Source organism: Mus caroli, unplaced genomic scaffold, assembly GCF_978045245.1.
Source record: "Mus caroli unplaced genomic scaffold, Mus_caroli_1 scaffold_4, whole genome shotgun sequence".
NCBI lineage: Eukaryota > Metazoa > Chordata > Mammalia > Rodentia > Muridae > Mus > Mus caroli.
Window position 1 is genome coordinate 102,691,511 of NW_028227259.1, and position 26,745 is coordinate 102,718,255.

General features: G+C 39.4%; 1 protein-coding gene and 1 non-coding gene across 5 annotated transcripts in view; both read left to right on the forward strand.

Annotated features, from left to right (window-relative positions):
• Positions 1-26,745, forward strand: part of Cfap299 (cilia and flagella associated protein 299) — a 544,932-nt gene that overhangs the window by 243,679 nt on the left and 274,508 nt on the right. The gene's annotated exons all lie outside the window — the stretch shown is intronic.
• Positions 9,399-9,529, forward strand: LOC115031200 (small nucleolar RNA SNORA17). Its single transcript, XR_003836819.1, has one exon. It is a non-coding gene; the product is annotated as a small nucleolar RNA SNORA17 (small nucleolar RNA).

The window sequence follows — 26,745 nt, forward strand, 5'->3', positions numbered from 1 at the left end:
TCTTTTAGTGTCTGTATAACATCTGTCCAGGATCTTCTAGCTTTCATAGTCTCTGGTGAAAAATCTGGTGTAATCCTGATAGGCTTGCCTTTATATGTTACGTGACCTTTTTCTCTTACTGCTTTTAGTATTCTATCTTTATTTAGTGCATTTTTTGTTCTGATTATTATGTCTTGGGAGGAATTTCTTTTCTGGTCCAGTCTATTTGGAGTTTTGTAGGCTTCTTGTATGTTCACGGACATCTCTTTCTTTAGATTTGGGAAGTTTTCTTCTATAATTTTGTTGACGATATTTGGTGATCCTTTGAGTTGAAAATCTTCATTCTCATCCACTCCTTTTGTTTTAGTATAAAATGTTCTGTAGATATCTATTAAATCCATTTGTTTCATAACATCTGTTAGTGTCCATATGTCTCTGTGTAGCTTCTGTTTCCAGTATCTGTCCATTGGTGAGAGTGGGGCGTTGAAGTCTCCCACTATTATTGTGTGAGGTGCAATGTGTGCTTTGAGCTTTACTAAAGTTTCTTTAATGAATGTGACTGCTCTTGCATTTGGAGCATAGTTATTCAGACTTCAGAATTCATCTTGGTAGATTTTACCTTTGATGAGTATGAAGTACCCCTCTTCTTTTTTATAACTTTGGGTTGAAAGTCAATTTTATTACATATTAGAATGGCTACTCCAGCTTGTTTCTTCGGACTATTTGCTTGGAAAATTGTTTTCCAGCCTTTCATTCTGAGCTAGTATCTGTCTTTTTCCCTGAGGTTAGTTTCCTGTAAGCAATAAAATGTTGGGTCCTGTTTGTGTAGCCAGTCTGTTAGTCTATGTCTTTTTATTGGGGAATTGAGTCCATTGATGTTAAGAGAAATAAAAGAAAAGTAATTGTTGCTTCCTGTTATTTTTGTTTTTAAAGTTGAGATTCTGTTCTTGCAGCTGTCCTTTTTTAGGTTTGTTGAAGGATTACTTTCTTGCTTTTTCTAGGGTGTAGTTTCTGTCCTTGTGTTGGTGTTTTCCCTTTATTATCCTTTGAAGGGCTGGATTTGTGGAGAGATATTGTGTGAATTTGGTTTTATCATGGAATACTTTGGTTTCTCCATCTATGGTAATTGAAAGTTTGCTCGGTATAGTTGCCTGGGCTGGCATTTGTGTTCTCTTAGGATCTGCATAACATCTGTCCAGTATCTTCTGGCTTTCATAGTCCCTGGTGAGAAGTCTGGTATAATTCTAATAGGCCTGCCTTTACCTTTTCCCTTACTGCTTTTAATATTCTATCTTTATTTAGTGCATTTGTTGTTCTGATTATTATGTGCCAGGAGGAATTTCTTTTCTGGTCCAGTCTATTTGGAGTTCTGTAAGTTTCTTGTATGTTCATGGGCATCTCTTTCTTTATGTTTGGGAAGTTTTCTATAATTTTGTTGAAGATATTTGCTGGCCCTTTAAGTTGAAAATCTTCATTCTCATCTACTCTTATTATCCGTAGGTTTGGTCTTCTCATTGTGTCCTGGATTTCCTGGATATTTTGAGTTAGGATCTTCTTGCATTTTGCATTTTCTTTGATTGTTGTGCCGATGTTCTCTATGGAATCTTCTGCACCTGAGATTCTCTCTTCCATCTCTTGTATTCTGTTGCTGATGCTCACATCTATGTTTCCTGATTTCTTTCCTAGGGTCTCTATCTCTGGAGTTGTCTCCTTTTGGGTTTTCTTTATTGTGTCTACTTCCCTTTTTAGGTCTTGAATGGTTTTGTTCAATTCCATCACCTGTTTGGTTGTGTTTTCCTGTAATTCTTTAAGGGATTTTTGTGTTTCCTCTTTAAGGACTTCTACCTGTTTAGCAGTGTTTTCCTGTGATTCTTTAAGTACTTCTTCCTGTTTAGCTGTGTTCTTCTGTATTTCTTTAAGTGAGTTATAATGCCGTTCTCAAAGTCGTCTACCAGCATCATGAGATATCATTTTGAATCCAAATCTTGCTTTTTGGGTGTGTTGGGGTATCCAGGACTGGCTGAGGTGGGAGTGCTGGGTTTTGATGATGGTGAGCAGTCTTGGTTTCTGTTGGTAAGATTCTTAGGTTTGCCTTTTGCCATCTGGTAATCTCTGGTGTTAGTTGTTATAGTTTTCTCTGGCTGGAGCCTGTTCCTCATGTGATTCTGTTAGCCTCTGTCAGCAATCCTGGGATTCCAGCTCTCTTCTGAGTCTCAGTGGTCAGCGTACTCTCTTCAGGCAAGCACTCCTCTTGCAGGGAAGGTGCACAGAGGTCTGGCATTCAGACCTGCCTCCTGGATGAAGATGAAGACCAGAAACAGGGCCTGTCCCAGAAGATGTGTTGCCTCTGCAGTCTGTGCACTCACCTGCACCGACTGGTCTCTGAGAGACCCAGAACACAAGATGCCTCCCTCACCTGCTCTGGAGGTCAGTGGAGGTCAGAGCCATCGCAGGTGGTCAACTCTCCTCTGGCAGGGAAGGTTCCCTGATGTCTGGAGTGGGAAACAGGGGTCTGTCCCAGAAGCTGTGTAGCTTCTGCCTGTCCCAGAAGCTGTGTCACTTCTGCAGTCCACTCGCTCACCCTCTGCAGTCTGCTTGCTGACCTGTGCAGATTGGTCTCAGAGGGACCCAGGGACAAGATGGATCCCTCACCTGCTCTGGCTTTCAGATACCTCCTGGGCAACCACCTCTCCTCTGGCAGGGAAGGTGCCTGGATGTCTGTAGCCCAAAACAGGTCCTGTCCCAGAAGCTGTGTAGCTTCTGCAGTCTGCTTGCTCACCCTCTGCAGTCTGCGAGCTGATCTGTGCAGATTGGTCTCAGAGCGATCCAGGATCAAATGACTCATTTTCAATGATTACTTTTCAGATCCTATAAAAACCGAAGTAGGTTTGTGGGGACAAGTTTCAGATATGTGCATGCACAGTCTAAATAGTTTGACATTGTTATTATGCTTAGATTGGATGCTTGACATTTAGATTAATTACATTTATGAGAAAATGCATAAGGGAATCTACTCATCTTCACACTTTTGATTTAACATAGTAATTAGTAATTCAACTTAGACGTGCAATACAGTAATTAGGCCTCTGTGCAGTCCATTCACAGACACAGGGTCTTCAGGATTGGATGTCACTACACTTGTTGGTAACATAGTATGATGTGTGGTTGTTTATAAATAGCTAATCAACGAATGATTCCTGAGATACCAAAAGAATAGCGGGCTGAGAAGGGATGTTCGTTGTGATGTCAGGATGGTGTGATTCTGAGAGAGAGGTTCTGCTTGCTGGCATAGTTGATGAAGATTTCTTCGAAGACTCCATGGCTGAACGCCACAGTGACATAAAGATGTTTACAGAAACGGCTTTGAAACAAATCTAGTAAAGTTTTATTTTGGGTTTTCTGTTTGCCCAACGATTGTGTAACTTTAAACAATGCTATGATTACTTTAGATAGTGGTTTAATGTGTGATACCATGCTGACAAGTGCAGGTCAGTATCTTTATTCCCCCCAGCCTGCTCATCAATTTAGTTAATTCTGTGGGGTCAAGTTAATAAACTTCACACCGAATGACAATGTATTCTTTTTTTTTTTCTTTTTAAATCTATTCCCTCATGAAGACAGCAGAGCACCAACTTTTGAAGGAAAGACATTTGGTTTTAAATTCTGATATACAGTCTGTATAGATTGTCTGCATACAGCCATAGATTGTCATCAACTAAACATCTATGAACCTAGTCTCTTTCTTTATTCCACTTCTAGGGTTGGTTTTTTAAACAAGCAGCGTATAGAGTGCCAGGCAGACCTTGAGTCTAGGCCTACTGAAGCTTCTGTTTTTGTGACTGCATATACTCCCTTCTGCTTTTGTCAATAGTTCTCTCATTAATCTCTTAATCACCAGGCTGACCTTTCACAGACTTTCACAGACTTTTTACAGAGAATGATGCTCTCCTTGTAACTCTCCTTAGCTGAGCACCTGCAGTACAGTCTTTCTCTCCTTCAAGCATTGTCTCAAATATTTGGTATTCCATAAGAAAATAGAAACTTTGAAAATAGACTTTAAGTACAAATGAAAGGCCACACTCATTTACTCTAATTTCCCCACCTGACGATAACTTCTTACCTTTTCCCAATGTGTAGGCTTGTGCTACTAGACACACTCAAATGAGCAGTTATATGTCTTAAAGAAGAATTAAATATAAGATTCTTTTAAATGTGTCTTTAGTTCACCAGATAAAATATTTACTTATCAGTTGATAAAATTTCTGTCTTACTCAAGCTATATTCAAGATAAGTATCTTAATACTAAGGCTTTTTTAGGAAATGTTCCATCCCAGTACTTTTTTTCGAAACCAAAAACTCATCTCTTGCTTTAACAAAGCTATTCTAGTTAGAGGTTAGAAGGGTGATATTCTATTGAGTTTAAAGATGGATTGAGCATCCGACACAAGCCAAACACTGTTCACAAATTGAAAATTCTGGGATGAGTAAGACAACATGCTTTTCAGAAAGGTTAATTGTTTACATAAAACTGTTTATAATTAATTAAAAACAACCAAAATAAAGCAGCACATTAAATTCTTTAGCTTACCCATGAACCAAGTACTAAGCCATAGAGAGAGGAAGATATTTAACTTGATTATTAAAAAGTTAGACATTTTCATACTACTGAGGAAATAAGGAGTGCTAAAGAGAATATATTGAGGAGAAAAGCCAAAGTACTTTGGACAGAGGATCAAGCAAAATGAAAGACCTCCTGTCATCAAATGCTGTGTTGATTCAGTTTTGTTAGTGGACAGAGAAGACAGGTAAATTCCAAGAAAACAAGCTGAGACAATCACTGCATAGGAACATGATAGTATATATGATGTACTCTCAACTCTTACAGAGGAGTTTTTTCTCCTTCAGATTAACACAAATACTTTTGTTTGCTTGTTTGTCTCGTTTTCTATTTTATGGTCTTAATGTAATCAATGTCCATTCTCCAGCTAGTCAGACCAGATGATATTGATTAGCATTATGTCTAATTTAACTACAGCAACATGTCTTTTATTGGATTAAAAAAGTATACTTTGACTTTTTCAAAATCATTTTATTCTAAAGTATATTAATTTCAGTAGTCTTTATAAATGGTCTTATCAATACGGACTAGCAGTTTTGGTCCGGATAGCATAAAGAGTGTATATATAAATGATAACTTCTGCTTCCAACACTAGAAGCAAATGATAAAAGGTAAAGTTTTACAGATATTGGACTTGAAAACAAAGTTAATAAGCTGCAAATATCTAAAACCACAATCTGGTTGCAATGACTAGGCCTAAAAATGTTGAATGGGACACTTGGAAATAGAGTCAGTGGGCTTATTAATATGTGATGCCTAAGAGTTGAAATTATTCTTAACTAAGATAGTTTGTCATATGCAAGGATTGCAGATTATGAGTCTGATTATGAGTGTGAGACTATTATCTCATACAATAATGTGATACAGAGCAATGAGAGGACCAAGATATCCTTGTTTAGCTGTAGAAACTTGGTTCTGTTGTCCATTAGCTTAGTGTTGCAATTTGTTGTCAGGGCTATCATAGTGAGGAAGGGAATATTTTAATTATTTGATAATAAATTTATTTATCATGCTAAGTGATAACTAAAAATTCAAAGAGTTAAAAGGCCTCATGATAGCTGAGAAATAGAGGAAAGATTCCTTTCATGGAAATATGCTTGTAATTTATGGTTGTAAAGCATGCTAGCAAACTTTTCTTAAGGAAGAAAAATGTTCATGCATGCCAGTTACCCCAGCACTAGGGGGGCAAAGTTAGGAAAACTGTGAATTCGAGGCCAGCTTGGGTTATGTAACTAACAAGGCAATGTTCACAAACAAACAAAAATAGCAGCAACAAAAAACAAGCAAACAAATGAAATCAATTTTATGGGAAAGCCTAATATTTCTGAATAACATTAAAATAATCATGAGGTAAAAGGGCAGGCAGAAAAGGGAAATAATCCAGCATGGATAGCATTAGTCACTTAATAAGTAGAGAATAACTTGGACCAGATGTTAGAGTAGGCTCTTCTGACTCTCCCCCTTTCAGGAGTACCCTCAGGAAGGTATCTGCAAACAGGTGGACAGGACCACTGCTAATGTCACAACATTTAGCAGCATGCATTGGGAAGGAGGTATAGGAAGGAAGCTTCACCCACCCCACCCCTAGCCCCAGGCAGTGTGGTGCTGTGGTTATCACCTCCAAAGAAAGGGGCACATAGGACCTTAGCACAGTTTATCTCATACCAGCTAACGTCATAACTCTGGGGAAGGGACTGGTGATGATGGGAGGGAGGAGATAGGATTTGAAGGGAGAAAAGAGAGGGAGAGGGTGGAGAGAGATATTTAGTGTCTGGGTATGAAACTGCCAAATAGCAAGGTTAATTTAAAAGGAAAAATAAAATTAAAGAAAACATTGATACTCACTGAACTAAATACTATAAAAGAGAAATACACATTGCATGGTTCCTGACTATACTCCTTTCTTACTTTGTAATCGTTTACTACCAAGCAAGCATCTTTTCTTTTATTCTTCTATTATAATCCTAGTAGTTGCAGAATTCAAGATGAAGTTTTTTATTCATGATGTATATATTTTTCTAGAAGTATTGAAGTATGGCTATTGCCCTGTAAATAAAAATTCCTTGCTGGAACCTGAGCCTGGTTCTATATGGCCAACCTACAGCCTTAAAGAATATATACTTTTTGTTTCCAAGTCACCAAATTGGTGATTTCTTAATTCTAACATCCCAAATATATAAGGTAATTTTTTTCATTATGATATAAATATTTTGTCATGAAAATCCCTTTCTAGTATTGTCCCGAGCTATCGTTCTCGCCGGCAAGAACACACTCGGACAACTAGAATCTTCTGCAGCAAAAAGCTTTATTGCTTCTTCAGGAGGGAAGACCCCGACCCCAGAAAATGGCATTGCTTATATAGCCCTCAGCCATGGCGTTTCAGCACCTGATGTGGCGTGTCAGCTCCTGATTGGTTGCTCGCCCATCACCCCATTACTATGCCCCTAGATGGGCAGTGACTAGGAGTGAGTTCACTCTCGCACCTGCGTACAAGGCTTGTTTACTAGTTAGGCACAGCGGAAGCCAGCACCATCTTATAATGGCGATTGCTCATAGCATGGCTCTCCACATAGTATTCATATTGTTTAAAAAGTATTTGTTTTTCTCTAGACAAAGTTTAACTATTCCTTATCAGTAAAACTCACTCATTTCTCCTTTCAATTGATTCATTCATTAAATAAAGTAATTGTTCTCAACAACTATTATATGCTAGGCCGTTACTACTTGCTGTTTATAAAACTTTGCATGCTATCAGCAAGTAACCAGACACCCTCAAAATTAAAGACCCATGGGAAAGACTTACAATTAGTAAGAAAGAAAGAAAAAAAAACCAAACAAACAATGTGAGTCTAACCCTGAAAAAATCAACATCAAAAACACTGGTGTGTGAATTACAGAGTAACCACACACACATGAGCATGAGGATAAAACTGGTGTGTGCAGTGTTACATAGAAACCACACACAGGTGAGTATAACTACAGTTGTTACTTCTCATATGTGAAAATAATCTTTGGCACTAATTTTCAGGTTTCTGTGAGTGTGTTCCAAAATTAAGTACAACAGAACTAAGAAAAATGTACTCAGATAAGTATAAGTTTATAGTGTTTAAAGAATACTACCAATGGGGATTCCAAAATCAATTTTTTTTCATTTATGAATGAAAAAAAACAGTTTAAAACTCATTTTCTTAATGAATAATGCAACATTATTAAGCATGATCTATATTGTTTTGAAAGACACAATATAAAGAATGCACAATATTACATGAGTGACTTACTTGACATCACAATGACATAAAATTATATTGAAAAAATTAAAAAATAATTTAATTCCCTTTAGTATATCTTTTTCTTCTTAAAATTGATAAATATTTTTTAAATGTGTTTCATCTTACACTTCCAGCTAACAGCCCATCACTGAGAGAAGTCAGGTCAGGGCCTCAAACAGGGCAGGGATAGTGAGACAGGAGCTGATGCAGAGGCAGGGATACTAAGATAGTAGCTGATGCAGAGGCAAGGATACTGAGACAGGAGCTGATGTAGGGCAGGGATACTGAGACAGGAGCTGATGCAGGGCAGGGATACTGAGATAGGAGCTGATACAGGGCAGGGATACTGAGACAGGAGCTGATGCAGAGGCCATGGAGAAGCATTGCTTTTCAGTGTCTTGTCCATGGCTTTCTTTGGTTTCTTAGAGCACCCAGGACCACCAGCCAAGGGATGGCACCACCCACAGTGAGCTGGGTCCTCCTGCATCAATCATTAACCACTAGAATGTACCCCATGCTTGACCATGAGAATATTGAAGGAATATTTTATCAGCTGAGATTTTCTTTCTCAAAATGATTTTAGCTTATGTCGAAGTTGGCATAAAAAGTAGGCAGCATAATTGACTCCTTGTCAGAGTGGCTCCCGAATTACTATTAACCTACAGCCCTTTCATTTTTGCTTATATCCAAGATCTCATACTAATACTAAGAGCACAATATAGAAATATTCCAAACTTCAAATTTCCCAGTTCTTAAAAGTATAAGCACTTTAAAAGTTTGGTCTCTTTAAAACATCCGAAGTTTCTCTAAAATATTCAAAGCCTCTCTAAAATTTCAAAGTCCAATAAAAAATGTGTTGCATAGATTCTTATTTCAGTGGGAGGTAGAATCAGGGCAGAGTTAAAAATCAAGGCAAAGGCAAGCCAAGCTTATCTGTGTTAAACGTTCAGTGCTTGATATCTTGGACCCACTCACTGCCCTCTGGGTTCCTAAGGACCTCAGTCACTTCTAAGTCTGCCCTCGGCAGCACACACATGATGTCACCTAGGCTCCTGTCTTTGGTAGACATCCCATGGTATTGGCATCTCCAAAATGCTGGGGTCTGGCCTCCTACTGGGCTACAGCTTCACCAAGAGCCTCTTCTGGGATCTCTCCAGGGTTGTGAACCTGTCACATGGTACCAGACCTCACCTTCTCTCCTTGACCCCTTTAATCCTGCGGCTTCAACTTTTGCTGAGGCCGTCTGTTCTTCAGTAGTCTCTCCTGTCCTCTCTCCTTGCAGCCTCTCCACTTTGATCCTCAAATATCTGGATGGCTGCCTGGAAAATTAAACTGAAAAATTTCATGACAATGTTGACAACCTTTATGGCTTGCTTTAAATTCCCATTCTTCAGAACACTTTTTTCCCCAAAGAAAGTATAGTTAAGGCATAGTATTACAATTTTATATTGACAAGATGCTATTACAAAAGGTGACAGTTTCCTTTGTTGTTGTTGTTGTTGTTCATTTTTGCATATAAATTAATACTACAACCTACCTGCAGAGGCATTGCAGGTGTGGCTGCCGTGTCACATGTGTGTCAGTAGGTGGCAGACAGGAGAGAGGCTATGTCTAAGCTCAATGTTCTGACCTGTAAACATTGGAGTAATTAGTATCCTACATTCCTTGAAGATTACGAGCGCCATGGGGCCTGGATAGGAAGCCTGAGACCACAACCATTTGGGCATTGCATAGGCCTGCAGGGAATGGAGGGGCAGACAGTGCCTGAGATGACCCCTTCCCAGGTACTGTAGCACAGTCGGTGCATAGCACTCCTAAGACCATCCCTGAGATGACCCCAGACACACAGACACCCCAGGTCCTAAGAAGAGCAAGAGAGTGGCAAGGGAGTGATGGAGAAATGGAAGAGCAAGAGAAGCAGAAGAATGTGGGCACAATGGAGAGAGGCAGAACTGGAGACTCAAGGGTAGTGAGGTTAAGGAGGTTCTGGCCAGTCTGCCACTGGGGACCATGTCTGGGTCCACTGCTCTGCAGCAACAGAAGTCTGTCATCATCAAAGGCCCAGGTGGACACCTCTGGGCTGGGCTGCCACCCTGGGACTGAGGGTTGTTTAGACTGACCCCACCCCTCACCTGGGCATCATGGAGAGCTGGCCCTGAAGGCCTGAGTGCAGGAGAACTGACTCCACCCCTATCCAGCTGCAGGTCTCCAGAGAGCAGCCTGGGAGGATCTGTGGGTGAGACAGCCCCTGAGCACGCAAGAGTGGGAGACCTGCATTATTACTCATTTCCTGTGTAGTAGGGTTGGCCAGGGAGAGATACACTCTCCCTTCTTGCCCCTCACCACCTGCAGCATGTGGGAGACCTGGCCATGAGGTCATGAGAGCAGAAGTCCCTGAGCTAAACCTGGGAGAGTTGGCCCTGCTACTTGTTTGCCAAGCGGTGACATGGACAAAAGAGAGATGGCAATCCACCTCACCCCCTTACTACCCATGGCAGACAGGAGAGCAGACCCCAAGACTATCAGAGTCGTAGATGTCCCTCATTCGTTGCAGGTTTTGGGAGAGCAGGCCCTGTACCTTGCCTAGGTAGCACAGGATATCCAAGAGGAGTCCCAGTGAGGTTCCAGTATTGCTAGAATAGCAGAAGCCAGAGGCCTCATACTAGATCAATAAGTCCTTGCAAACAAATGAATATTTGGGAGCAAAGAAATGTGGAAAAAAATGTGGAAACACTGTGACACACTACAGTTTCCACAGGGAGAGACTTGTTTTCTATAACCTCTGTTGGTAGGGCCGTTGCAGGGGTGAAGGGTGGTAGGGGAAAATGAGTGGGATTGGGGTTCATGATGTCAAATTCGAAAATAATCAATAAAAAGTTGAAAGAAATTGCAAGTAATCTGAGCATATATACTACCAGACCAATGTTGCATACATACTACTGATCATGCTGATACACCATATGTCTTCAGAATGATCAGTTTCAGCTGCCGAGCTTATATTACATATATCCTAGTTGTGTTTTTCTCAGTTTGACAAAAGCTAGAGTCATTTGAGAAGAGGGAACCTTAATTGAGAAAATTCTCAACCAAGTTGGCTTAAAGGCAATCCTATGTGGCATTTTTGTCAATGAATGGTTGCTATGGGAGGGCCCATCCCACTGGTGACCTAGACTGGTAGTCATTGATGATATAAGAAAGTGGGGTGAGCAAACCATGGGGAGCAAGCCAGTGTGCAGTCTCCTCCATGCCTTCTGCTTCAGGTCCTGACTCCAAGTTCCTGTTCCTGCCTCCCTCTAGTGATAGGCTGTAAGAAGTAAACCCGCTCCTCCTAAGGTTGCTTTGGATCATGAGGCTTTGTCATAGCAGGAGAAACTCTAGCAAAGACTACACGATCTATTTATATTTGCCATCTATATAAAATCATCTAGGAAACCGAATAAACCAAGTCTAGAACTGTAAGTGTGAAACAAGAATATAAACTTCATTCACCAAATGAGATCCCCTGAAACACTGTAATATAGCAGTCACAGATATCTACCCCAGGGCCAGGTCAGAGTCTGTTGAAATGAGCTCTGTTGCAAACTTCTTGTGTATGTTAATCCGTTCACTGGTCAGTTCCACTATGGGTAAATTTAAGACACTATTATGTCACCATATATGGCTTGAAGATACAATGAAAAGAGTGCATGCTCTGTTTCATAAATGCTTACTAATTTTTTGAGTGTTCAAAAAAGTCTACCTTAGCTTCAGTTAGAGTAAAGGAATCTGGTCCTGAGTATTGCTCTTGAGGTTGAAGATAGATATGACTAACACACTTTTTATGGTTGGCAGTGACTAGAGCATGGGTATACTCTCAGAAGTACAGTCACATTGCATTTAGAGATTGGATTGTAGTTTGAGAAGATAGCACCATGAACTTCCAGTACTCTTTGTTTCATTATATTCTGATTGACAAAGAGTTCCATCTAGTGATTGACAGATTAAGTAGAATTTGCTGAAATATAAAACATGTGACTCTTTCTCTAACATGAAATGAATAATTTGGACCTAGTGAAATAACTGTAATATTATGTAGTTCACTTAAGTCATTAGAAATAATTTTCATTCTGCCTCCTAGAGGAATCCAATAAAAGGAATTAAGTGTATGATACGACGTCTAATCCAAAGATTGTACTTTTGTTAATATATGCAGTGTATCTTGATCTAGCTTTATAATGTGGTCTAACTTATCTGTAAACCATAAAGTTCTGTGACTTAAAATTTTAAAGTATGAAATGACTTTAGTGCTGCTTATAGATTTTTTTTTTAGTTTGTAATGCCTCAGGCACTAATTTGTTCCTGCTTATACTGAACTTAACTGAAGTAGAGTCAAGCTGAAGACAGCTTCCATAGGCTCTGTCTGTGCAGTGGTCCTCTGAGGGCTGCAGAATGAAATCTCCTTGTGAGTTAAGAATTTATTTATTAAGAATCTAGAGTCTGTTTGTAACTTTTCTCTTTTTGTTCTTGATATAAACAGCTGTTCTATAGTACACAGCTAATTGCAGTCTCTTACTCTGGATCCTTTATTATTAACTGATATTAGTACTGAAGAAAATAGTTTAAGTCTTAAATTGAGTGAAAATGTGAGTGAAAATGTGAAAATTTTATAAAAAAACCTATTGTGAATTCAAAACAAAGGTGTCTGCAGTCTGGTCCCCACAGTGGTGGTGATCTAGTGATGGCATATCGCCTGCTGAATCTGCTCTCATGTTTATTATGAATTCCAAACTGGCACAGTCTCTTTATCTTCTCTAACTTATTCTTGCATGTGAAATTAATGAGTGAAACATAAATACACAGTTAATAGATTATCTTCTTATTTTATAATGTTTAGTTATCTTCCTATGTTTGTCTCCAGATTTCTCCCAGGTAATGCAAAACTGTAACTTGCTAGAAACAAATGTGGGTGACACATGTGAGTGTTGACTACAATGACAAGCACTCATTTGTTACATCTAGAATTGTAAAAGTCACAATCTCTCATTGAATTCCATTACTTTAGGCCACCCTACAACATATGGCCCATTGATACCTTTTCGTTTACACATTCGATAGTAATAAAAATGATAGATTGCCTGGAAGGACTGTCAATGTATTCACCAGTAGTTAAACCATGAGGAGTGAATCTTATTAGCACTGTTCAATTAACAAAGAATCCCATGCTATTTTCAAAATGCCAAATCTTTCGAGGACAGTTGTCATATAACCATCGTACTAACATTTCTCGAACAGTTTAAGAAATAAAAACATAGCTAATTCCTCTAATTTCAGCTACATGGAGTCTGAGAGACAGTGAGACCATAAGTTGAAAGGCAAGTAGGTGACTTAGCAGAACTGTATTTCAAAATAAAAATAAAAGGAGTTGAGAATGTAGCTCAGCAGCAGAGTACATACAAACGCATTCTGGAAGGTCTTGGCATTGGTCAGTCCTTATTATAGATAGATGATGTATGTATGTATGTATGTATGTATGTATGTATGTATGTAAGGATGGGTAGATTGATCATGTTGTGGTTTGAATAGGTATGGCCCCCATAGACTCATGTATTTGAATGTTTGATTATAGGGAGTGGCACTCTAGGTGGGTGTGACCTTGTTGGAGTAGCTATGGCCTTGGAGGAAGTGTACCACTGTAGGGGCAGGCTTTGATATCCCCTATTCTTAGGCTTTGCCCCGTGTGGTACACAGTCTCATTCTGCTGCCTTCGGATCAAAATGTAGAACTTTTGAGTTCCTTCTCCAGCATTATATCTGCCTGGATGCTGCTATGCTTCCCACATGGTGAAAACTGACTAACCCTCTGAAGCTGTAAGCCAGACTCAATTAAATGCTTTCTTTATAGGAGTTTCCCTGGTCATGGTGTCTTCACAAGAATAAAACCCTAATTCAGACAGACAGACAATCAGACAGACAGGAAGAAATCAGGCTCACATTCTGAGATTCCATTCCTTCAGAGGTACAGATAGGGATTAGAGAAGAAGAAAAGTATCATTTGCTGGCACAGTTGATCAGCTGACTCATCGTTCACATGTCCTTGACCTTAACATGGGAATTCATCTCTCATTAGATGCCGTAGCTGGGCTATCCCCAAAATTTCCCGTCTGACATTAAAGTTCTGTCTGTGAGCAAATAAAGAATTTCATTTATAATGACTTGGAAATTTTTTCATTGGCCTAAGATTTACTTGTCAAAGGAAAGCAAGAAAAGAGGTACAAGTGGTACATTACGATTCATATTTGCTCGTAAGTAGGCGAATGCTATTCAGTAGTGGCTGTAGAAATATCAGGGTTTGACCAAATTCACTTAGAACAACCTTGTTTCTATTGTACAGGTTGAAGTCAGTTAAGAGATGAAATGGTTCAGTAGGAAAGATTGCTCAACATCAGTAGATCCTGGCATACTGTGCTTATGATTACATAATGCCATCTATGGAATGAGATATCCCCTAATGCAACAGGCAGGAAGGTATGGCTGCTGGACCATATCACCTTACTCTTCATTTGTGCAGAAACTATCTGCTAAACCATTCATTTGTGTAGGAAACTTTATATATACACATATTATTTATTTATTTAATTTATTGAGAAAGTATGCCTACTGTCTAACAGGCATAGGCAGTTAAGTATAAGCATTACATTACAAAAGGAGAAAATTTAATAAACTAACCAAAAAAAAAAAGTAGCTCGAGTCTCCAAACAATAAGTAAGAGTGTGGCCATCCACCAATAGTGCAGTTGTCTATGTTATAAATTACTTGTTTGTTCTGTAAATATCGGGTATCTAAGACCTGCTGTATTATATTCATTAAAAGGTAAAGGGGTGCTATGAAACAGATGATACCCCCTAAATGTTCCTCAAAGAAAGAAAGGGGGAGATGCCATTGTCAGCAAGATGTAGTGGGTGTAATTGAATGTACAGTCAAAAGGAGAAGTGATGGACATGTGTTTTTTCCCCCCTGAAAATACCCTTACTTTGGAAAGAAATGGCTGTCAGTGACTGTGCATTCCCTTGACAAATTATACTGTGCTCCACAATGGCAGCATTTGTCTTTGGTCTGTGGACCTAGGACATTCCCCACTGATGGGACCTTTTCCTATCCAGGTAATAATAAAGTGGTCAGTCATGCAACCAAAAGATCAAGTTTAAAGTCAAAATTAAAGAAGAATTCCCAGCACTCTAGCATTTCATGTCGTGCAGAGCTCTCAGCAGCGGGCTTGTTTAAATGTCATAAGTATGCAAATGGACTTCCAGGTTGACATGAAAGATATATGCTGGTAAGGTAGCGTGTTCCACAGAGCAGAGAAGAACAAAAACACTAGAACAAGCCTAATAGTGACTCAAAGAGTAATGGATGCCATGTAGCCTCTACATGTCCTCTAAAAACACGTGTTCCAGCAGTTCAACTAAAGGTCACAGTGTCTTACTCTGTGGGACCTCCCTGGACAAGCCACATTTACAGTGTAAAATAAGTCCCTTTTATTTCTTTTGAATTACAAAGTTGACTAACATGTCTAATTTCAAAAACTGATGTTTATAACAACAATTAAAATATAATTAATGCATATTAAGTGTATGTGAGGAAATGGTGGCTGTAGAAAACTTTGATGTGCTTAGAGTTCAGGGTCTCCGCAAATCTCATTTGCTCTGACATATTAGGGTGCTGAAGTGAAAGAGGCATGTTATTATCACACCTGTGCAGCAAACTAGTGGGACCAAGGCTGCTGGGTCAGAAACACCTGACATCAGTCTCCTGTCGATGGCTACTTGTCCTTTCAAGAACTTCTTTTATTCAGTTTCAGTGTTGTTCTGTCAAAGGGAGTTAATTTAGAACAAAGAGTTCCAACTGAGGAAATTCCAGAGACATTCAAAGATTGTGGTTCATCTTATTAATTTAGGTATTTTCAATGCTATAAGCTTTGAATCCAATTTAGCCATTTAAGGTTTTGTCATAGATCTCCCCATAAAAACAGAAGGTAGGTTGATCTGAAATTTGCAAGCAAATGAAGTAGTCTTGTTTCGAAGAGAGACAAAAAGGGGCTTTCTGAAATCAGAAACAATGGGACCAACCAGTTGAAGTGTTTAAAACATTTGTCTAAGACTGGAGGATATGAAGACAGTGTAATAGTTCACAACGTGGCTGACTGGCTGAAGTCTATAGCTTCTGGATTACCAAAATGATCCCATTTCCAGGGGGAAAATTTTATTCTTCTCCTTTAGTTTCTATTAAATTTGAGGTCCAATGATATCACTGTGAGCATATGACTTTGAATGTGTATACTAAAGATGGATGTATGCAGTGGAAGCTTTGAATTCCATGTGAAGTGGCTTTTCAGAAGTAGATTCTAGTGAGGGGTCCTTAGTACTAGGCATCAAACCTGTAGAGGGCTAATGGTAGGTCTTGTGGGCCCACATAGTTCTTCTGCAGGTGAGGTGGTACAAAAAGGACAATTGGGGTTTTGGTTTACTGTCTCACAGTGTGATCCCACACTGTGTTTCTAAACATCTATTGCAGTGAGCTAAAGAAACTAAAAACCATGTCCCTAAGCTCTTATATCAACAGTGGAAAACAAAATGTGATTCTACATATATGAGGTAGATTGTCATAAGCGAGGAAAAGGGACATGGGGAGCCATGGGTTAATGCACAGATTTCCAGGACAGGCTGATCAATGCTTTGTGGAGATGGCTGAAATATGGCGATGGCCCAAACAGCAGGGAATGCCCCTAATGCCATGCAAGTTTACACTGAACCGTGCTAAGCTTGAGTCATGACTATTTTATCACACTAAAAACCAAGACAGAACAACAAACAAAAAAGAAACACAAAAGAAAACCCAGTGGACCAGATGTGAGATCCTCCTGGTTCCGTGTGTTGGGTAACTACCTCATAGCCGTGTCCATTAAGCCTGCTTGATTTGTAGCATGCTGTGTGGGTGGTAAGTCCTCAGCACTGTCGGGAACTCCATGGGTGTGTCAGGACTGGCAGGAAATGTACCCTGGAGCAGGAGCCTATGACAGGCTGTTCCCATGATTCTTTGGCTTTCCTGACTGGGTGTTTCCCCTTCTCTCTTCAGTGCTCACCTGTGTCCAGGTGCCCCTCTGTTGGGACCTGACAGCAGTTACTCTAGGCAAACACAGCAGTTCTCAACAGAGTCCCTTTGTTTACTTGACTCAATAGCAGCTCCAACTCCTCTTCACATAGTTTTTTCAATGTGTGCTGAGGAATTCACACAATCATGTCTCAGGGTTAGTCCTGGGAATTTGATAATTCCTGGAAATTGGACTCCAGTGGTAACATTAGATATCACCTGTAATACTTGCTGAAATTCTGTAACTATAGTCTACTTTTGTTCTGTGTGTATTTTATGGTTATATTTCCCTCTTGTGTACATACTGCTTATATTCTGTCTCAGAGGGTTACTCAAGATTAACTAGTGTCTCCTGTGTATAAGAAATGACAGCATCTGTAGTTTATCATGGGAAACCATATCAATTTTCTTTGCTCAATCAAATCCAGATGAAAATATTGCATATTTCAGTGCAAGTGTTAAAGGAATATACTAAGAAAGTGCCTTGTCCCTGAATTAGTCTGGATAATAATATCCTTAATATAGATTTTAATATCAGTTATATTACATGAGTTTAAGAAGTTTTATTATTTGAATTAGTTATCTTGGACATCCAACAATTAGAAAGTGGTGGAGCAATTATACCTGTACTTGAAAAAACTATGAGTTATACAACTATATCTATCACATTCCAGCGATTACGAATAGGAGTGTCCAGTGAGGACAGCTAGTTATACAGTAATGTGCCAACTATGTTCCGTTTTATACAACCAAAGCCTGCGCACTGTGAATGATCTGTTACTACTACTGAGTGTAATTTAGAAATGTCCATGCCGAGTCAAGTGCACTTGTCCGTGGGCCTGAGTGAAACTACTACGGAAAGGTTTTTACCTTTATTTTTATAGCTATTTCCACTGTCCCACTGGTGATAATGAGTAAATATAGTTACCTCCCATTAAAAGCTAAAGAGTAAATGAATTTAGAATTGAGACTCAACTATTCTCCTTCGTAATTTTTCCCACTAAAAAGGATAATCTTCCTATCTGCCTGTGCATATTCTTCACTGCTCTGAGGAGCTCCTGTTCCTCTGCCTGATTCCGCACGCGTCATTTCCGGTGTGATGGTAACAGCAGCAGGGAAAGCGAGCATGCATCATAGCATTTCATGAAGATAGATCAGATGGGAAGAACGCTGGAAGAATTCCTGTGCTCCTTCCTTGAGTGTGTTCTGAATGGCATTTGAAGATTTTTACGCTGGAAACAGCTGGTTTCTCTGTAATGGCTCAACGTGTGACTCTGGGCTCATTGCCTAGCTTCACGAGGCAATGTTTTTCAGGATTCAATATGAAATGAATTAATATTTAAACTTAATTTATTCAATGAAAAAATAGGAAGAAATGTTAAATACAGATTATCTCTCCCTCTTTTCAGTAGCAGCTTTGCTTTACTCTCGCCCTCAATCCTAATGCCCACTGTCCCTCAGAAACACTGACTCTCCTTCCTTCCTTTCAGAGATCTGATTAATAAGATCTTTTTTTTTTCCTTTTTTCTGTATCAAAACACGGCAAGCCTTGGTAAAGCAAAATTCCTGGTCTTTTCCACCACTCCCTTCCAACATCTGCCACCTCGGTGAACGGTCTAATCACTCCCCCAGCTGTGCAAGGCTAACTCTTGTTTCCATCAGTGGACTCTCACCCTCACCGTGTGTGCTGTCTTCAGTCAGGCCTGGCTTTTTCAACTCCATTCCTCCTCCCACACTCATGGCTGACTAGCCCACCTTACTTTTAACATTCAATGCTTCCCCTTTCCTACATCTGTTCTTTGGGAAGTCATAAAATCAATCTCAACACTATAATTTGTATCTTCATTTCTCACTTGTCTTTGCATCAGATCTCCAGGAGTACCCTAAGCTGGGCAGCCTCTCTCCTATGCCTGGGCCCTGGCACACATAATCCGCACTTTCTTGCTTCATCACTGTATCAGTTGCTAAACCTTAAGATCTTAGTTCCAGGGTTTGTTTGTTTTTTTGTTTTTTTTTTTTTTTTGAAATGCTTTCCAAACTAGACAAATTTGCTTTTAGTTCTTAGTGTACCAAATACCTCTCCTTTGTTATTGCAATAGATAAAAACAAACATTTGTTTCTTGTAGTGACAATCCTGGAATTTTTGTTTCTTAAAAACCACAGAACTATTCTAAGTATGTTGTTTTGTTTCGATCCCAGGTGTGGGGATGTGGGGCCTGCTCTGGACTGTCCCCAGCAGCTGACTATGACTCACCTTGTGCTCTAGCAGAGGTGTGGTTTTGCCAGCTGCAGATAATTTTTGTGATTGTGTGACATTTAGAAATCTGGGAACTTTTTAGAGTATATCTAAGTGCTAAAGCCCAGAGAGGTGGACTTGGTGGTTATTGGTGGTTTTTGGAGTTTGGTTGTGGGTTTTTAGTAGTTGTGCTCAAAGGGAAAAAAAAGAAAAAAAACAAAGGGAAAGAAATTCGATTCAGGGATCTCTCTTTCTCCCCCCCCCCCCTTTGTTCTTCTTTCTCTCCTTTCTGGTGATGGGGGTGAAACCTGAGGTTTGGGGGTGGGGGGAGGATAAAGGATGGGAAAAAGAAGAATCTACAAGGTAAGGAAGGGCTGCTACAGTTTCTGTGAGTCGATTCTCTGTGTTGTATAGAAGAAATCTCAGATAGTTCATCCTTGCATTTCTAGTGATGATCGCCAAGAAGACTACAAGGGTTCAATGCATACTTATTGAATAAATGAATGAAGAGATTGATGCTCATGGAAATTCAGAAGTTTATCACTATTCTTTTGATAATTTGCAATTTTATAATATTCACCATATGAAATTGAGAGAAGTATTCAGATACTTAGAATAATAATTAGAGTAACAATATAAAGATGAAGGACACTGGCCTTCTTTGTTTAAGATGAAGCCTTTGACATGGGCAACTCATGCTTGCCAGTTCCCCCTTAGATCCTTACTCTCTATATATTTTTATGTATGCTGTCCTAGACAATTCTACACATGTCTTCATAATTATCTCTGCATGCTGATGTGAAAATGCTACTTTGACCATTTGTTACTTTAAGAATATTTTTCTGATTCTCACTGTAGGAAAATGACATAAAATTCAGATCTGAACCCCAAACCAAGTCTCGTCTTTCCTAAGAGCAGACTGCACATGTTGCAAAAGCCATCGTTGTCAGAGACACGTGGAGCCTTCTGAAATTTATCTGTTTATTGACAATGGTTTGTCTTGGTCTTTTTGCTGTGTTAGTAGAATGCCATGGTTGGGGAAACTAAAACAATTTTTATTTGGCACAGCTCTCAAAGATGTGACTACGACATCAATGTGCCAGCACAGTGTGGGTCTTCCAGAGAATGTCTCAAATGACTGGCTTCTATTGTGTCTCCAAAGGACGGGGATTTCCTGTAAGGATACTCATTCTATCCTGGGGCCACACTCGCTTTATCTAATTATCTCCCAAAGACCCTACTATCAAGAATCAGCTTAGCCCTTCAATATATAAATTTTTAGGGACACAAACATTTTATCTATAGCATGTATAGTAAACACACACACACACACATACATACATTCAGTTTTGAGAATTAGTAATGCTTTTCATATGACATAAAATATTCCATATTTCTACCTATACACTAAGTTAATCCTCTTTATGGTTTCATTGCAGTTCATTATATGGCTGTGTGATCATCCGTACAGTCACCTACTGGTGGTGACATGAAATTGGTTATAAATATATACACTTTACACTATGAGCATATAACATTGTATACATTTATATAGGAGAAATTGAACAAAGAAAATTTCATCTTTTAATGTTGTGAGCTATGATGAAAACTCTTTTCATGGAAGTTGAATTTTCTTATTCATGAGACTAAGAACCCTGAAGAGGGAGCACCAATTTCTATGGTAATGTGGCACTCCAGGTTGGGGCCCCTAGAATTTCTGGTAACAATCTGGGGAAACTGAGAATTTAGTATTTTAATTTGGCTGTCATATAACTTGGAGGATAAAGGATTAATAGAAGTCCTAGCAGCTAGCTGGGAAGCTACTGCGTCCCGTGTTAGCTGTGAGGTTGGGGACAGGTGCTTGCTTCTGTCACTTGCATTCTTTCTCTTGTACTCTCCTTGGTCCTTATGACTCAGGGTCAAGAGCCCCTTGTGCAATTTCTCATAAGCAGTAACAGGTGAAGCTAGGAAAAATGGTTCGTGCAAACATGCGCACAAAAGGTCTCCTTAGAACCTGTGTGTGCTCACTGGGGCTGGAGTTGTATTGATTTCTCTGTTAAGTGTCCAGAATTAGCTGGACCTTGACACGCATGTTTCTTTCAACTGTTTAGCTTTCAGAACGCAGCTTTTGAACACACTATTTACTGAGAAGGCAGCACCCTTCCTAAACGTGGTGGCATCTTTGAACCACAAGTTAATGAAAACGGAGGACTTTAACTGCCAAACCACAACAGTGCCTCCAGTGTCTGTCATCTTGCTTTGAGCTGGTGCAAAGGCATGTGTTTTGCATCTGTATTAGAGAGGTTAGCCTTGACATTCCTTCATCCCATGCAATATTTGTTAAATAAAAGGAAAAGAAAGGGGGAGGCATGCTTCACCCAGATGTGATATTTAGTCAGCTTGGAAATTCTTCCCCTTGCCTTTCCTGTCACAACCCAGCACTCACCAGCACTGGCCTCCTGCATCCAATTAAAATCGATGATTGCTGGTGACTTATTATCCAGATTCCTAATCAGCTAATTACAATAGACCTACTGTGCAGAACAAGAGTACTACATTACAATTGGATGGAAGCTTTATTCTTTGTTTCATGTTTACAAAATCAATTTAATAACTGCTCTTCCATGAGCCACTGGCATTTGTAAATATTTTTAAAGGGTAAGAAAATCCCCGAATCTTTTTTCAACTTTTATGAGAAGACAAGGTCACGTGTCAAAACCTGATCATATTTACTTTTGCAAACCCACACACATTTGTTGTTCTTGGTAGAAACCACTGTCTTCTCTCAATCCGGCTTCATCGTCTGTAGGAAAACTCCATATGGGACTTTGTTCTTCCCACCTCCTGCTTTCTTCCTTCTTATGAAACACCTCTTCTTGCTCCTGTTCCCTGTCCCCTTTTCTCATTTCTCTTCTCTCTTAAAAATGCAAATCAAGAAAAGAAAATACCTAATAAAAATAAATAAATAAATAAATAAATAAAAGTGTAAATCATATTTACTTCTTTTTTTTATATTTTTATTACATATTTTCCTCAATTACATTTCCAATACTATCCCAAAAGTCCCCCATAGCGCCCCCCACTTCCCTACCCACCCATTCCCATTCTTTTGGCCCTGGCATTCCCCTATATTGGGGCATATAAAGTTTGCAAGTCCAATGGGCCTCTCTTTCCATTGATGGCCGACTAGGCCATCTTTCGATACATATGCAGCTAGAGACAAGAGCTCCAGGGTTCTGGTTAGTACATCATGTTGTTCCAACAATAGGGTTGCAGATCCCTTTAGCTCCTTGGGTACTTTCTCTAGCTTCTCCATTGGGAGCCCTGTGATACATCCAATAGCTGACTGTGAACATCCACTCCTGTGTTTGCTAGGCCCCGGCATCGTCTCACAAGAGACAGCTATATTTGGGTCCTTTCAGCAAAATCTTGCTAGTGTATGCAATGGTGTCAGCGTTTAGAAGCTGATTATGGGACGGATCCCTGGATACAGCAGTCTCTAAATGGTCCATCCTTTCATCACAGCTACGAACTTTGTCTCTGTAACTCCTTCCCTGGGTGTTTTGTTCCCAATTCTAAGAAGGTGCACAGTGTCCACACTTTGGTCTTCATTCTTCTTGAGTTTCATGCGTTTATCAAATTGTATCTTATATCTTGGGTATCCTAAGTTTTGGGCTAATATCCACTTATCAATGAATACATATTGTGTGAGTTCTTTTGTGATTGTGTTACTTCACTCAAGATGATGCCCTCCAGGTCCATCCATTTGGCTAGGAATTTCATAAATTCATTCTTTTTAATAGCTGAGTAGTACTCCATTGTGTAAATGTACCATAATTTCTGTATCCATTCCTCTGTTGAGGGACATCTGGGTTCTTTCCAGCTTCTGGCTATTATAAATAGGGCTGCTATGAACATAGTGGAGCATGTGTCCTTTTTACCGGTTGGGACATCTTCTGGATATATGCCCAGGAGAGGTATTGCTGGATCCTCCGGTAGTACTATGTCCAATTTTCTGAGGAACCGCCAGACTGATTTCCAGAGTGGTTGTACAAGCTTGCAATCCCACCAACAATGGAGGAGTGTTCCTCTTTCTCCACATCCTCGCCAGCATCTGCTGTCACCTGAATTTTTGATCTTAGCCATTCTGACTGGTGTGAGGTGGAATCTCAGGGTTGTTTTGATTTGCATTTCCCTGATGATTAAGGATGTTGAACATTTTTTCAGGTGCTTCTCTGCCATTCGGTATTCCTCAGGTGAGAATTCTTTGTTCAGTTCTGAGCCCCATTTTTTAATGGGATTATTTGACTTTCTGGAGTCCACCTTCTTGAGTTCTTTATATATATTGGATATTAGTCCCTTATCTGATTTAGGATAGGTGAAGATCCTTTCCCAATCTGTTGGTGGTTTTTTTGTCTTATTGATGGTGTCTTTAGCCTTGCAGAAGCTTTGTAGTTTCATGAGGTCCCACTTGTCAATTCTCGATCTTACAGCACAAGCCATTACTGTTCTATTCAGGAATTTTTCCCCTGTGCCCATATCTTCAAGGCTTTTCCCCACTTTCTCCTCTATAAGTTTCAGTGTCTCTGGTTTTATGTAAAGTTCCTTGATCCACTTAGACTTGACCTTAGTACAAGGAGATAGGAATGGATCGATTCGCATTCTTCTACATGTTAACAACCAGTTGTGCCAGCACCATTTGTTGAAAATGCTGTCTTTCTTCCACTGGATGTTTTTAGCTCCCTTGTCGAAGATCAAGTGACCATAGGTGTGTGGGTTCATTTCTGGGTCTTCAATTCTATTCCATTGGTCTATTTGTCTGTCACTATACCAGTACCATGCAGTTTTTATCACAATTGCTCTGTAGTAGAGCTTTAGGTCCGGCATGGTGATTCCACCAGAGGTTCTTTTATCCTTGAGAAGAGTTTTTGCTATCCTAGGTTTTTTGTTATTCCAGATGAATTTGCAGATTGCACTTTCTAATTCGTTGAAGAATTGATTTGGAATTTTGATGGGGATTGCATTGAATCTGTAGATTGCTTTTGGCAAGATAGCCATTTTTACAATGTTGATCCTGCCAATCCATGAGCATGGGAGATCTTTCCATCTTCTGAGATCTTCTATAATTTCTTTCTTCAGAGACTTGAAGTTTTTATTATACAGATCTTTCACTTCCTTAGTTAGAGTCACGCCAAGATATTTTATATTATTTGTGACTATTGAGAAGGGTGTTGTTTCCCTAATTTCTTTCTCAGCCTGTTTATTCTTTGTGTAGAGAAAGGCCATTGATTTGTTTGAGTTAATTTTATATCCAGCTAGTTCACCGAAGCTGTTTATCAGGCTTAGGAGTTCTCTGGTGGAATTTTTAGGGTCACTTATATATACTATCATATCATCTGCAAAAAGTGATATTTTGACTTCATCTTTTCCAATTTGTATCCCTTTGATCTCCTTTTGTTGTCGAATTGCTCTGGCTAGGACTTCAAGTACAATGTTGAATAGGTATGGAGAAAGTGGACAGCCTTGTCTAGTCCCTGATTTTAGAGGGATTGCTTCAAGCTTCTCACCATTTACTTTGATGTTGGCTACTGGTTTGCTGTAGATTGCTTTTATCATGTTTAGGTATGGGCCTTGAATTCCTGATCTTTCCAAGACTTTTATCATGAATGGGTGTTGGATCTTGTCAAATGCTTTTTCCACATCTAACGAGATGACCATGTGGTTTTTGTCTTTGAGTTTGTTTATATACTGGATTACGTTGATGGATTTCCGTATATTGAACCATCCCTGCATCCCTGGGATGAAACCTACTTGGTCAGGATGGATGATTGTTTTGATGTGTTCTTGGATTCGGTTAGCAAGAACTTTATTGAGGATTTTTGCATCAATATTCATAAGGGATATTGGTCTGAAGTTTTCTATCTTTGTTGGGTCTTTTTGTGGTTTAGGTATCAGAGTAATTGTGGCTTCATAGAAGGAGTTGGGTAGAGTACCTTCTGTTTCTATTTTGTGGAATAGTTTGTGAAGAACTGGGATTAGATCTTCTTTGAAGGTCTGATAGAACTCTGCACTAAACCCATCTGGTCCTGGGCTCTTTTTAGTTGGGAGACTATTAATGACTGCTTCTATTTCTTTGGGGGATATAGGGCTGTTTAGATCATTAACCTGATCTTGATTCAACTTTGGTACCTGGTATCTGTGTAGGAACTTCTCCATTTCATCCAGGTTCTCCAGTTTTGTTGAGTATAGCCTTTGGTAGAAGGATCTGATGGTGTTTTGGATGTCTTCAGGATCTGTTGTTATGTCTCCTTTTTCATTTCTGATTTTGTTAATTAGGATGCTTTCCCTGTGCCCTCTAGTGAGTCTGGCTAAGGGTTTATCTATCTTGTTGATTTTCTCAAAGAACCAGCTCCGTGATTGGTTGATTCTTTGAATAGTTTTTCTTGTTTCCACTTGGTTGATTTCACCCCTGAGTTTGATTATTTCCTGCCGTCTACTCCTCTTGGGTGAATTTGCTTCCTTTTGTTCTAGTGCTTTTAGGTGTGTTGTCAAGCTGCTAATGTGTGCTCTCTCTAGTTTCCTTTTGGAGGCACTCAGAGCTATGAGTTTTCCTCTTAGAAATGCTTTCATTGTGTCCCATAAGTTTGGGTATGTTGTGGCTTCATTTTCATTGAACTCTAAAAAGTCCTTAATTTCTTTCTTTATTCCTTCCTTGACCAAGGTATCATTGAGAAGAGTGTTGTTCAGTTTCCACGTGAAGGTTGGCTTTCTATTATTTATTTTATTATTGAAGATCAGCTTTAGGCCATGGTGATCTGATAGGATGCATGGGACAATTTCAATATTTTTATATCTGTTGAGGCCTGCTTTGTGACCAATTATGTGGTCAATTTTGGAGAAGGTACCATGAGGTGCTGAGAAGAAGGTATATCCTTTTGTTTTAGGATAGAATGTTCTGTAGATATCTGCCAGATCCATTTGATTCATAATTTCTCTTAGTTTCACTGTGTCCCTGTTTAGTTTCTGTTTCCATGATCTGTCCATTGGTGAAAGTGGTGTGTTGAAGTCTCCCACTATTATTGTATGAGGTGCAATGTGTGCTTTGAGCTTTACTAAAGTTTCTTTAATGAATGTGGCTGCCTTTGTATTTGGAGCATAGATATTCAGGATTGATAGTTCCTCTTGGAGGATTTTACCTTTGATGAGTATGAAGTGTCCCTCCCTGTCTTTTTTAATGACTTTGGGTTGGAAGTCAATCTTATCAGATATTAGAATGGCTACTCCAGCTTGTTTCTTCATGCCATTTGCTTGGAAAATTGTTTTCCAGCCTTTCATTCTGATGTAGTGTCTATCCTTTTCTCTGAGATGAGTTTCCTGTAAGCAGCAAAATGTTGGGTCTTGTTTGTGTAGCCAGTTTGTTAGTCTATGTCTTTTTATCGGGGAGTTGAGTCCATTGATATTAAGAGATATTAAGGAAAAGTAATTGTTGTTTCCTGTTATTTTTGTTGTTAAAGTTGG